Genomic DNA, 12,434 nt, shown 5'->3' on the forward strand with positions numbered 1-12,434 from the left:
ACAGACCACGGATGAGGGAGGACAGACCCACACGAGGATGTGCTGCAGGAGTCCATTTATGTGGAGTCCCCGGGCAGGCGAGGCGGCAGGCTATAACTCAGGATGCACACCTGGTAAAACCTCTGGAAAAGCGGGGGCCTGGTGACCCCCAAGGTCAGGGAGGTGGCCCCTACTGGGGTTGTGGTCAAGAGGGCGTGGGAGGCTCCTGGGGTGCTGTGTTCGCAGTCTTCGCCTAGGTGTGGTGAAATGCTGCTCACCTTATAATTACCTGTTAAACTGACATGGGCACTGATGCACTTTTCTATAGGCATGTTACCCTTCACTACTGTGGAAGGTTTAAAGAGGTGGAATTATCAAGGTACATAAATGCACAAATAATCTGGGGCCAGATTTGGAGGGAGGGAGAAGGGAGCTGGGGAGGTGGCTGTAGGCAGCAGAGGCGGGGTCCCTAGGGAGAAAGAAAGCGAGAGAAAGAGCGCGCGTGCATGCGCACAGGACTTGCGGGGTTGTCCTCACCTGGGGGACGGTAGGAGCCCAGCCCTCCCGCAATGCCCTACTTCCTCCCCATTCCCAGCACTGGCGTGGAGGGCTGGCAGGAGGGGCGGGGGAGGGGGAGGAGGCCCAGGCGGCTTCCCCATGTGTGGGAGTGGCCGAAAGCCGCCAGGGGAAGCAAGCCGAAACTGCCACACAATGCCGCTTTATCAGGAGTTTCCAGGGCCGGGCTGGGGCGCCGGGGCGGGAGCAGAGGGCCCAGGAGGGAGGCTCTCTATGCAGGGCCCCTGCCCGGCGTCCCCACCTGCCAAGGTGTGCCCTCCAGAGCTCCGCTGCAGCCGGCTGGGAAGGGAGGAGCCTTCTAATCCCTCCGCTCAGTTAGCGGGTGGCAGAGGGAGCCCGGGGCCAAACCCCAGCCCTGCTGGCTCTGACACCAGGCTGGTCTCCCAGGTTCTCCATTTCCTCCCCTTAAAAGAGGGATAGTAAGAACATCTACATATAGGACTTCCCTGGTGGTCCAGTGGGTAAGACTCTGGGCTTCCACTGCAGGGGGCCCGGGAACTAAGATCCCACATGCCGCTAACAAAAAACAACCACCACCAAAAAAACAAGAACATCTACATCTTGGGGTTGCTAGGAGGATGTGATAAGTTCGTTCACTCAAAGCACACAAAACAGTGCCTGCTAATACTAATAATATAGAGTAATACTATGAGTACTAATACTAGCAGCTATCCGTCTTTGAACACTTACTATGCATTTTGTCTGAGTATGCATTTATATCCTCAAAACAACCCTATAAAGGAGGTATCATTATCATCCCCATTTTATAGATGAGGACGCGGAGGCACAGAGAGGTGAACTGACTTGCCTGGGATCACACAGCTAAGAGTGGCAAAGTTGGCTCCAGAGTCTATGCCCTCAATCTCCACTGCATCCGACAGGTTAAGAGCTCCAGACTGGAGCCAGGCAGGCCTGGATTTGAGTCCCAAATCTGCCACTCACTCGCTGTGGGGTTTCCAGCCTATGCCTCAGTTTCCTCTTTTTAGGGAAAGCAAAAATATCACAAATAGACAGGAAAGGAAGTCCAGATGGCTTTCAACAAACACAAAGATGCTCCCCTTTACTCATATTAAAATCAGGGGACTTCCCTGGTGGTCCAGTGATTAAGACTCTGCGCTTCCATGCAGGGGCCATGGTCGGGGAACTGAGATCCCACATGCCGTGTGGTACGGCCAAAATTAAAATAAAATAAATAACAAGAATAATTTTTTAAAAATCAGAACCACAATAAGGACCACTTGGCACCTGCCTGATTGGCAGAGGTCAAAGTATCAGGTAACACCCATCCACATGGTGAGAACGCGAGGAGACCCTGGCGCCACCAGACTCTGGGAGTGGGGTGCAAACAGGAGCATGCTCTCAGGCAGACCGGGACACTGCCAGCAGAGCTACCGGGGCACACATCTCAGACCCCCGAGCACCTCCAGAGGTGTGCCCACAGCTCACACGCGTGGGGGGGGGACACCATGCCATGGAACCTCACACAGCCACAGAAAGCACGAGGAAGCCCTCTACATCCTGACACAGAACTTAAGAGTGAAAAATGCAAGGGGCAGGACAGAATACAAACATGGGAAGTCGGCTCCATGTGAGCAAAAACAAAAGCGGGGGAGAACATGTGCAGGAACAAACACCCAAGAAAGAAAAGAAACCGGGAACAATGCTGTCTCTGGGAAGGGGCCCGAACACTGGGGTGGGAAAGAGACTTTATCGCTGTATACCCTTCTGCGCTGTGCGTGGTTTCTCAACTGCAAATAGGTAATACAGGCAGACAGGGCAAAAATGGGCCTTCTTAAAATTAAAATGCAGGAAAAGAGAAATGAGGTTAATAGCACCTCCTCCTCAGGGCTCCGGGCCGAGCCACGGCGGGATGCTCATAAAGCACACATCTGGCGCCTGGCACTCAGGGAGCTGGCGGCTAGCACAGAATCACGAGGGGCTGGGAGCAGGCGAAGAGGAGGCTGCAGCCCAGAGGGGAACACGTACCATGAGCTTACTATGTACCAGGTAATGTGCTAAGTACTCGACAGCACGGTCGCCTCCAATCCTCCCGATAGCCCATTTAACAGGTGAGGAAGGTGAGGCCCGGGGACGCTCTGGCTCTTCCAGTAGGGGGTCGGGCTGAGGGACGTGTGAGCGGAATGTGTGGCCCTGGCAGGGAAGGTGCCATTGGGCAGGACCAGAGGGCCCTGTGAGACAGGCTGCAGTGAGTGGTGGCTTCTGACACATCTGCCGTAGCTGGCTCCCCTGGGACCTGAGAAAGCTCCCCTTCTGACCCTCCCTGCCCCCCTCCACCAGCGTTCCTGTGGGCCAAGGCAGCTGGCAGACAATAAGCCCCAGCCCCGGATGGGTGGCTGGGCCGGGAAGGGTCCCATTTCCCTGGCTGTGACTTGGAAGGAGACTGCTTCCTGCTGGCAGCATCTGTGGCCGCCCGGCTTGGGTGATGGGAGAAACAGCTGCTGGGGACACCCCGACCGGCGTCTGGCCAGGAAGTCTGGCTCACTGTGAGCCAGCAGGACAAGGAGGGGTGAGGCAGTGGACAAGAAAGGGAAGGGGGCTGTGGGAGGTCCTGAGGGAAGTAGGGACCCAGTGCCCAGAAACCACCCAGGCTGAACAGGCCCCCGAAGAGTTTCTATCTAAACAGGAGCCTGGAAGAACAGGAAGTGGCCTTGTCTTATCAAGACCACTTCCAAAACACTGCAGGGCAACTGCAACAAGCAGTGATTCTGGAGCCCGAAGGCCTGGAGTTCAGTCCTGCCTCTGCCACTTGCCTGCTGTGTGACCCTAGGCAGGTCACATATCTCTCTGGGTCTCAATTCTCTCACCTCTAAAAAGGGGTTGATAACAGTACCTACCTCGTAGGTTGTTATGAAGATCAAATGAGTCCATATGGGTAAAGGACTCACAATCTTGGCCAGCACACGGGACCCTCCTCCAACACCGCCACCCTCATGCTACCCACTCTCTTCTGCTTGGACTACCCCAGCAGTCTCCCGTCAGGTCTCCCGGCCCCCACCCTCCCTGATCTGCTCCCCACATGGCAGCCTGAGCAATCTTTATAAAAGGCAAAGCAGATGTTGCTTAAGGCCCTCCGATGACTCCCATTACACACAGAATGAAGTCCACACTCCTCACCGCAGCCTGTCACCCCCTGCTGTATCTGCCACACCTCCCCACCTCCTTGACCTCACTGCCAGCTCTGCCACACTGGCTTCCTTGGTGGGACCTGAACATCCCAAGCTCCTTTGGACCTCAGGGCCTTTGCACTTTCCATACCTACTACCTGTTCTGTTCTTTCCAGCTCTTCCCGGGCCTGGCTCCCTCTCGTCAATCAGATGTCTCCTTCTCCAGAAAGCCCTTGTGCTGGCTCCCCAGGCTGGGTGAGACGCCTCCTCCGGATTCCTACCGTCCCCGTGCGTCCCCCCATCCCAGCCCCAACCATTCTGCTCGTGCATCCCCATCCCAGCCCAGCCGCTGTGGGCCGGCACTGTCTGGGGACAGGTCTGTCTCCTTCACTGTCCTGTAACCCACGAGGGCAGGGCTTGGACTGTGTTGGTCACCACTGGGACCAGTGATCTGACACACACGAGTGTATCAAGGCTTTGCCCATCCCTTCCCGAGCTGCACCTCCTTCCTCTTTGCCTCCTTCCTGAGGAGGTTTAAGTCAGTACCGTTTCCCTTCCCAAATGTCAGTCCTGGGAGATGATCCCCAAGGAGAGTTGGGTCAAAGTTTCAGCCACTGTCCTGGATACCCTAGAGGGCGAAGGTCAAAGCCCAGCCTGCCTTCTCCTCTGGGTGTGAGGGCTCAGCAGGTGTCAGGCCCCAGCTAAGCCCGTCACATGAACCATCCCCCTGTTTCCAACCAGCCTGGGGTGAGGGGGGCAGGCAGGTGGCATAAAACCTACCACCTCATGGCTGAGTAAATTGTTTCAGCAAGGGCCCCAGACTTGCCCGAAGCAGGACACGGAGGCAAGGGAACCCTCAAGCACTGCTGGGAAGCACGTTGGTACAAACGCTTAGAGGAGCAATTTGGAAGGTCCAGCATTTCCACTGCGAGACATATGCCTAAGAGAGACTCTGGCCGTGGTACACAAGGAAACATGTCTAGAATGTTCACTGCAGTGCTGTTCGTTACAGTCCCAGTGGGAACCACCTAAATGGCCACTGAAAGGTGAACGGGTAACTCCTGTGTGTCACCAATACAAAAAGAAACGCAGAAAGGGAAAAGGAATGACCTGCTCTAGACCGACACACGTCCACGTGGAGAAAAAGCCAAACTAACGCAGAGCAGAAGAGGCAGGCTGTTTACTGTGGTACCATTTATATGATCTGTGAAACTGTAAAACGGTGGGCAACGCTGGCTCACCATCAGAACCACGTGCCGATGCTGGCCCCACCCCAGACCAAGCCAGAATCTCTAGGGTGGGCCTGGGCAGCAGTATTTTTGAAAGCTCTCCAGGTGACTGCAATATGTAGCCAGGGTTGAGAGCTATTACTTTTTTGTTTGTGAATCCATCGGAGGGCAGGAACAGTAGGAAAACCTGCAGAGAAAGGCTGGACACCAAATCCAGCCCAGTGGCTACCGCTGGGAGGGAGGACGGGAGGGGAGGGCGGGGCAGAGAAGAGGGGCCTTTAACTGTATTCACTGCGTGCTCTGTCCCAGGCTGGACACTGGAAGCGTGGGTGTTTTGCTACATTGAAAGCTCTACTTTTTTCCCTAGTCTAAAATGTATCACAGGAACAAAACTGGCAAATAAGAAATCACTTGCCCAAGGTCCCATGGCTGGTAAGTGATGGGGCAGGAACCCGACTGTGGGTGTCTAGTGCCAAAGCCCTATCGTTCCCCCATTATCTGTGACAAGCCCTGAGATGCTGAGCGAGCTGCCGCCGTGAGGGCCCGAGGCTGGCTGGCCTCATAGGGCTGCCTGGCCCTGTACCCACCCAGTGACCCTGCCAGAGCCAGGTGGGGGAGGGGTAGCTGCCAGAGTAAGCCAGGAGGCAGGTGGAGAGAGGCCCGGCCACCACCTCTGAGGCCCTCCTCAGGTAGCAGTAGCAGCAGCGGCCTCAAGACCAGTGCTTACACAGCACCTACCGTGTGCTAGGCCTTGGGCCAAGCGTTTTATGCTCTGCATCCTCACAGCAGTTCTATGAAGTAGTCACTATCATTATGCCCATTTTGCAGAGGAGGAAACTGAGGCCCAGAAAAGTTAAGCAACTCGCCCACGGTTACACAGCCTGTGAGTGATGGATGTGAGCCAGGCATCCTTGCTCCAGCGTCCGCTCTCTGAACCACTCCCCAGTAGTGTCTCGGAGCTCCACACACACAGGGCAGCTACTCATCTGCCCCTGCTCCACTGCCCACCCTCCTCCAAGGCCAGGAACCCTAGGGGTCTCACACAGGCTACATGCTGCCAACAAGCCCCCAACTCTGCATCCCTGACCTCCCACTCACGCCTTTTCTTCTGCCTGGTGCACCCTTTCCCATTCCTCCTAGTCATCCTTCAGAGCTTGCCCAGGGGACTTTCCAAGGGACAGAGTACCAGGCGCAGGGTCTGGGCACTCTCCTGGTCCTCTGAGCATGTCCTCGCAGGCCACGTCACTGCTGGTAGAGATGTAGCCATGTGTCCGCTCCCATCAAGGGACACTGAGGGCCCTCAGGGGCCAGGGGCTCTGTGTGTCTTGTCCGCTGCTGCAGACCCAGCACCCAGCACCACGCCCAACGTTCAACCACCACCAACCGAGCCCCCTCTGTGGACCAGGCAGTGCTTCAAGTCGGGATTCAGGGAAAGAACAACATGGAGAAATTCCTGCCTGTGAGGGGCCCACATTCTAGTGGGAGGGAGACAATAAACCGCGTGTTGATAAATAAGTTAAAGACCTAGTGAAGGGCTGGGAGAGAACACTAGTGAGATAAAGAGTGTGTGTGGAGGGCGGTTGGGAGTTCCCTAGTGGCCTAGTGGTTACGATTCAGCGCTTTCACTGCAGAGGTCTGGGTTAGATCCCTGGTCCGGGAACCATCCCACATGCCACACAGCACGGCCAAAATACCACAAAACACTGTCTGGGGGCAGGGTGGTCCTGGTCAGGCTGTGAGTGAGTGGCTCGTGAGTGAGAGGGTGCAGAGCGGGGAAGAGATTCCAAGCAGAGGGAACACGAAGGTCAAAGACCGGGAGGCAGGCATGAGCCTACAGAGTTGAAGAACAGCAAACAGGCCAGTGTGGTTGGACCTCGGGGAGGGATGCGGGAGAGCAGGGAGAAAAGAGGTGGCAGTGACAGGATCGTGAGGAGAGGCTGGGGTTTTAAGGACAGAGAACACCCAACTTTGTACAGGGCACCACCCAACAACACCCTCCCCAGACAGGAGCCTGCCAGACTCACGTGGACTCCGGGCCACCCACAAACACCCCATCCCATCGGCCCAGGGGACCCTCTCCTCCCAAATCACACCCTTCCACGGAGGCCAAACAGACAATCTGTTCCTGCGCAGGGAGCGGCCCAGCCTTGCCCAGCCCCCTGCTTCCACGAACAGACCTCTGGCAATCTACAGTGTGGAGACCAGAGGCAGGAGCTCTGGAATCATTCAGATCCAGCCTGGAATCTGCCTCCGTCACTTAGCAGAAGCTCTTTGAGCCTCACTTTTTGTGGCTGTAAAGTGGGTGTGTCTAGATTGTAGTACAATAAGACCAGGCGCTGAGCACAGTGTCAGCTCTCATTAAGTATTAAGCAACATTATGAGTATTTGAGAGGCAGCAGAGCATAGAACTCTGGGCCCAGAACTCCAGAGTTCCAATCTCAGCTGCAAAACTTACTCATGAGGTGGCCCTGGGCAAATCACTTAGCCTGTTAATAATGGCACCAAGCCCATAAGGTTGTGGTCAGGATTAAATACATGGAAAGCGTTTAGAACAGGGTCTGACACATAGTGCTTTATGAGTGCTTGGAATTCTTTTCATTATCTGCGGGAGGGGGGCTTCCTTCTCCCCCACCAGAAAGCACCTTTGATTTCTTTCTTGAATGTCCTACCCCTCCTCTCCAGCAATACGTCCCACTTGGGTTTTAACTCTTGACCCTTGGGAACATCATCTCTCGGGCCGTCAGATTCTGATTTTTGCTCGCTTTGGTCACACCCCACTTTTGATCCCATAAAGATGCCCCCCAACCTAAATCTCCTACATTTGCTCCACTGGCTGCTGCCTTAACTCCAACCCGCCGCCCCCACGGTTGTGACCTCTGACCCTCGTAGGCACATCCTCCCATCAAATTATTAATTTGACCCCCCTTTTTTGACATTCACTCCGTGCCCCTCCAACGAACTCCCACTTCAAATTTCGAATTTTGCGCCCCCCTTCGCCACGCCCCCTTCGTTAGTTTGACCTCTGACCTCCTATACACCTCCCTCCCTCCCGCTCAGCGTAGACCCAAGACCCCCCGGACGCGACCCTTCCCTCCACAAGTGAACTTTGACCCCAGCGGCCCCGCCCCCTACTCGCCGAAACGCTCTACAACCGCCCGGCGCACCCCAATCCCCTGGCCAGACCGCTTATCCTACCGGCTCGGCACCGCAGTCGCTCGCGGCCTAGCTGCTCGGCCCGGAACTCGGCGCCCTCACGCCGCCCTCAGCTCTCTTGCGCCGCCGCCACCACGGCCACTGCCGCCGCCATGTTGAATCCCCAACGAACATCCGGGGCTTTCCCCCCTCGCCGTCCACCAGTCCCCATAGCAACGGGGCTGACTGGGCCGGGGGCAGGGCCCGCTCAGGGGCGGAGCTGGGCTCCGGGCAGAGCCGCTCCAGCCTCTGATTGGTGCTGATAGTCCAATCGGAGACCTTCGGGAGGAAAATGCCAAGCAGGGATTGGAAAATTTGGAAAGGGTGCGGAGAGGCTGGCTCCCAGCCCACTTGGATTCTTAAAGGGGAAAATGGATATCCTCTGGTAACAGAGCTTCCCACCTTCCCTCAAAAGGAGTTAGGGGATGGAAGGCAGTAATGGTAATAATGGCCAGAAACAGTTCGTAAGCATTTACTATGTGTCAGACACCCCGCCAAGTGAAATTTCTCGCTGAATACTCACAACAGCCGTATTGTATGTTAATACCCATTTTACAGATAAAACTGAGGTTTAGAGGGGCGAACGAGCTGGTTCGGGATCACAGGAAGTAAATAATGAGTTTTGGACGACGTCTGTCAGTCTGTCTGAGTCCGGGAACTTGGACCGGAATCAAGGCACAGTTTGACTTAATCTTTTTATAAGGTATTTTTGTTTGTTTTTGTTTTGTTGTTTGCTTGTTTTTAGTATTTATTTGTAAAAGATTTTTTTGGGAAAAAAAAAACCCCGTAATCTAAACTCGGACATCTTTTTCTGTGATTGCACTCATTGAGCTCCAGCCAGTTTGCTCTTCCCCCCCCAAAAAAAAAAAAAAAAAAAAAATCAGGTGCTCTCCCACTTCAAGGTCATTGCATTGCCTTTTCCTTCGGTCTGGAATAGACTCTTCCCCCAGGTATCGTCATGGCTACCTCCCTTCTGTCCTTCAGGGTTTTACTCAAATGTCATCTTATCAGTGGGACTGTTCCTGCCCATCCCGACTAATGCAGCAAACATCCCTCCCACGTGCTACTAAACCCCTTACCTTGTCCGCTTTTTCTTATTTTCTGTTGCTCAAATCACCTTCTAACATACTAGATGATTAGATAATCATAGTTACTGTTTTTTTGGCTCTCTCCCCTGCTGTCGTGTCAGCACCATGAGAGCATTGATTTTTGTCTGTTTTGTTTTGTTCACTGTACTTGCCCATTTGTTGAATAAACATTTGTTGAATGGATGGTTGGATGAGTTGTAAATCCACCTCCTCAGAGGTACTTTTAAATATTTAGTGCATCTCCCTTGCCCCAGCAGTGTCTAGCACATAGTAGGCATTTAATTAATATCTGCAGAAGCAATGAATGAGTGATTGCATAATGTCGTTTTTTTCCGTGTATTTACCTACCTTTTATTTATTTTTAAAATAAATTTATTTTTAATTTTGGCTGTGTTGTGTCTTCGTTGCTGCGCACGGGTTTTCTCTAGTTGCGGCGAGCGGGGGCTACTCTTCGTTGCGGTGCACGGGCTTCTCATTGCCGTGGCTTCTATTGTTGCAGAGCACGGGCTCTAGGCGCGTGGGCTTCAGTAGTTGTGGCTTGCAGGCTCTAGAGCACAGTCTCAGCAGTTGTGGCGCCTGGGCCTAGCTGCTCCGCGGCATGTGGTATCTTCCTGGACCAGTGCTCGAACCTGTGTCCCCTGCATTGGCAGGTGGATTCTTAAGCACTGCGCCACCAGGGAAGCCCCCTACCTACCTTTTGAAACAGAATTGGAAACACATTTATAAAGAATTTTGTATCTTTTTAAAACAAGTTTATAAATATCACCAGTATCTTTCCAGCTCATTAAATATTCTTCAAGAACATTTGTTTTAATGGCTGCATAAGATGCCATTCTATCAATGAATGCTAATTTGTCTGAACCACTCTTTCTTGTTGAACATCTAAACTGTGATAAATATTTTCCTATTATAAATAATTTATCCCACCCCAAAAATCCAAGCAGTTAAATATTTGTGCACATCTTTAATTATTTCCTTTGAATAGATTACCACAGATGGAACTGCTGGGTCAAAGGAAATGTACATCTTTAAGATTTAATAATAGTAACAGTTCCCATGCTTCAAACATTTCTGTGTACTATACATGGTGCTAAGTTGCATAATTTAATCAGCAGGGGCTGTGATTATCCCTGCTTCACAGAGGAGGAAACTGAGGCTTAGAGAAGTAACTTCATTTGCTCGAAACCACACACTGGGCTCATCCCCAGCTTTGATGCCCAAGTAAGTCTCTTGCTAACTGCCCTCTGCTGCCTCCCCACGGCCTGGGACACACATTGCCAAGTGGTGCTGCAGGGATCCAATTCACACACCCGCCAGTGTTCAGAGGGAATATGCCCTTTAAAGTACCCTTGCCAGCATTAAACAATCTTGTTCTTGTGCTCTTTTGAAGTCTTTATGCCTTACTGAGTCTCCGTTTTAAAAAAAAAACAAGTCTTGGGACTTCCCTGGCAGTCCAGAGGTTAGGACTCTGCCCTTCCACTGCAGAGGACACAGGTTCGATCCCTGGTCCCTGGGCGGGGAAATAAGACCCTGCAACCCCACCTCACCCCCCCCCAAAACAAGCAAGTCTAGTAGCTGAGACGATGGCACTTATTCAAGTCACAGTGATGGGAGGATGGCTGGGTACAGCCTCCGTCTCTCTCTTTATTTTTTAATTTTTAATTTGATATTGGACTATAGTTGATTTACAGTGTTGTGTTAGTTTCAGGTGTACAGCAAAGGGATTCACTTACACATATACATATATCTAGTCTTTGCCTCTTTAATGCCCTGCACACATTGCAGGGCATCAGGCTCTAGAAGCCATGTTTGGGGAAGCCCTCTTGTAACTTAGTTGGGGATCTCAGTCAGAGATCAGAGCCCTGGAACAAGCCCAGTGGCAGATCTGCTCCAAGGGTTTCCTCAGGATGGGCAATCAGGCCCTTCTATTTCAGGGCCCTGGGAGAGGAAATCGGGCCCGAAGAGCCACCTATAGCAGGCTTTCTGGAGGGGTTGGTGAGGAGGTGACCCCCAATAGATGGATACAGGTGAGGACAGCGAGGAGGATTTGGTCTCATAAAAATGATAAATTTCAATACATCAAGGAAAAAGATCAGTGGCAATATATAGATGGCAAGCAAAGCTTCCTGTCCTTTATATGTAAAGAGCATTTACAAATTTGTGGTCCAGTGGTTAAGACTCCACACTCCCAATGCAGGGGGCCCGGGTTCAATCCCTGGTCAGGGAACTAGATCCCACATGCCGCAGATAAGAGTTCACATGCCACAACTAAGGAGCCAGTGAACTGCAACTAAGGAGCTCTTGAGCCACAACTAAGAAGCCAGTGAGCCGCAAGTAAGGAACCCGACTGCTACAACTAAGACCCGGCACAACCAAGTTAAAAAAAAAAAAAAAGAAACTGCAAGGAGCCTTGGGCCTAGTGGAGCCTGGGCGGGAAAAAGATGTGAGGAGGCTGAAACTGCATGGCACAATGGAGGAATACATGTGCCATCAGCCTGCAGAGCTAGGGGCTCACAGGCTTCTCTCGGGGGAGCCCTCAGGCCTGGGGCCAGAGCCCAGCCTTTGCCTAGGACCTCTGGAGTCAGATCCTGTCCATCCCCAGCTCAGAGCCCTCCCTTGGTTCCATGTCACTCAGGATAAAGGATGGAGTCCTCCCTGTGACCCACAAGGCCCCACACGATCTGCCCCAGTCACCTAGCTTCCCTCATCCCCACTCTTCCTCTCACTCCCTCTGCCCCTCTGACAGGACAGGCGTGCGTCTGTCTCAGGGCCTGTGCATTAGCTGTTCCTCTGCCTGAACTATGGCTCCTCCTTCAGATTCCTTCAGATCTAAACATCACCCTCTCGGTGAGGTCTCCCTGACCACCCTCGTGAAAACTGCCACTGCCCCCCACTACTCTCTATCCCCCTTCCTGCTTTTTCTGTGCATTTATCACTATTTACCATTATATGTTTTACTTATTTATTGTGTTTGCTGTCCGACACCCTGGATAGAATGTTGGCTCCATGAGGGCAGACACCTCTGTGTTGTTCACAGCACGGAGAACAGGTCCTGGCACATGACAGGTGTTCAATAAATACTGATTGAATACAGGAAAGGAAGAAGGGAAACAGAGGGAGGGGGAAAAATTTAAAAAGGGAGGAAAATGGCAGCTCCGTGAGCTCCTAAACTTTTCAGCTGCCCCAGTTGGAAGTTAGGAGTGTTAACCCTTCCCCTCTTCCAGGATAAGTCAGTGTCAGGCTGG

The 12,434-nt window shown here is 52.8% G+C and overlaps 1 protein-coding gene across 1 annotated transcript in view; it reads right to left on the reverse strand.

Moving 5' to 3' along the window:
* The window catches only part of PAK4 (p21 (RAC1) activated kinase 4), a 45,869-nt gene extending 37,613 nt beyond the window's left edge, over positions 1 to 8,256 (reverse strand). Inside the window, 1 exon segment of the mRNA XM_036834666.1 lies at positions 8,105 to 8,256. The gene's annotated coding sequence lies outside the window, so the exon portion shown is untranslated.
* Between the last annotated feature and the right edge of the window lie 4,178 nt (positions 8,257 to 12,434).

The sequence above is a fragment of the Balaenoptera musculus genome, chromosome 19 (assembly GCF_009873245.2).
Source record: "Balaenoptera musculus isolate JJ_BM4_2016_0621 chromosome 19, mBalMus1.pri.v3, whole genome shotgun sequence".
Lineage (NCBI taxonomy): Eukaryota > Metazoa > Chordata > Mammalia > Artiodactyla > Balaenopteridae > Balaenoptera > Balaenoptera musculus.